We start from the raw sequence: 1,385 nt of genomic DNA on the forward strand, positions 1-1,385 counted from the left end.
TGCTTTATAATTTTGTTCTTGAAAATAAAAGCTTTCCTCTGAATTAAAGTCCCTGGGATCACCAAATAAAACAAGAAAGGCAGGGTGTCATTGTGTTTTCAAAATCTTATTCAAAAAATCTCTTGGTTTAAATTCTTGATTTTGTTTTGGTCACTCTCAAAAGCGTAAGAGTAAGACATTATAATTTTCTTCATAGAACGGTGATATTTCTTTCATCCTCCCAATTTTAATGCAGGTGTTACGGCTTCATATCAGTTTGTATGGGAAATGTACAGGTTTAAAACATTTAATCAAATATTTTATATTATGTTAATACAGTAACAATTTAAGACAAATTACAACTGTGATATGAGATATGCGTGAGATTTTATTTTTTATTTTATTTTACTTTTTTTGAGGAAGAGTAGCCCTCTATTTTATATGTGGGATGCCTGCCACAGAATGACTTGATAAATGGTGGGTAGGTCCACACCCAGGATCCAAACCAACAAACCCCGGGCCTCCGAAGCGGATTGCATGAACTTAACTGCTGGCCACTGGGCCGACCCATGAGATTTTATTTTTAGTGGAATGCTTAAAATTACTATGCATGTTAGGGAAAACGTGCTAGGAGAATTTTATCTACACACAGAAGTAAGAGAATCAATGTCAATATTAAACACATGAAATTAAATGTTATTCTCCCCATAACGGAAGAAACAAACCCTATTTTAAATTGCATTTGACAAAACGCCATATATTAAAATATATTCGACTTGCATTTTCAAATTTTTTTAATGGCACAGTGATTGTGAAAACAAACAATTTTTTATGGACAGTTTTCTCTTTAAGGTGCCGCCCATTTTAGAATAAGGAAAATCAAAGAAGATTTTATGTATTCATAATCCTTGCCATTTGCTTATGGAGAACAGAAACATTTTTCTCTAAGTTTCATTAAGCTTTGGTCCAATTACTATGCTTGATGTACGAAACCAGAAATCTTGCATATTTTAAATAAATACATCTCTGACTCAATTTTCAGCCTTGCTATAAATAGAGAAAAAGAGAAGGAAAGCCAATGAAAACTAGATAAAAGGGGAAACAGTCCAAGATTGTCCTTTGGACTTGTTGTAGTATCATTTTTTTCCCCCAGTTAACCATATATTTAAATAGCTATGGGTGAGCATGAAAGAAGTTTTTATCATTTTGTTTTCAATCAGAAGACACCGAGTTCCACTTTTCTGTCAAATGCAATCTCAAAGTTTACAGCAGCCAATCCTGCCGAATCTTCACAAGCCTCTCTTTCTTTCCTGCTAAAGAAAACGTTATTTTTTCTTTTATCCTTTCCTGTACATTCATGAACACTTATTTCCTTTCTACATTGACAGCAATGTCTTCACTCCTTA

This window comes from Equus asinus, chromosome 9 (assembly GCF_041296235.1).
Source record: "Equus asinus isolate D_3611 breed Donkey chromosome 9, EquAss-T2T_v2, whole genome shotgun sequence".
In the NCBI taxonomy this organism is placed as follows: domain Eukaryota; kingdom Metazoa; phylum Chordata; class Mammalia; order Perissodactyla; family Equidae; genus Equus; species Equus asinus.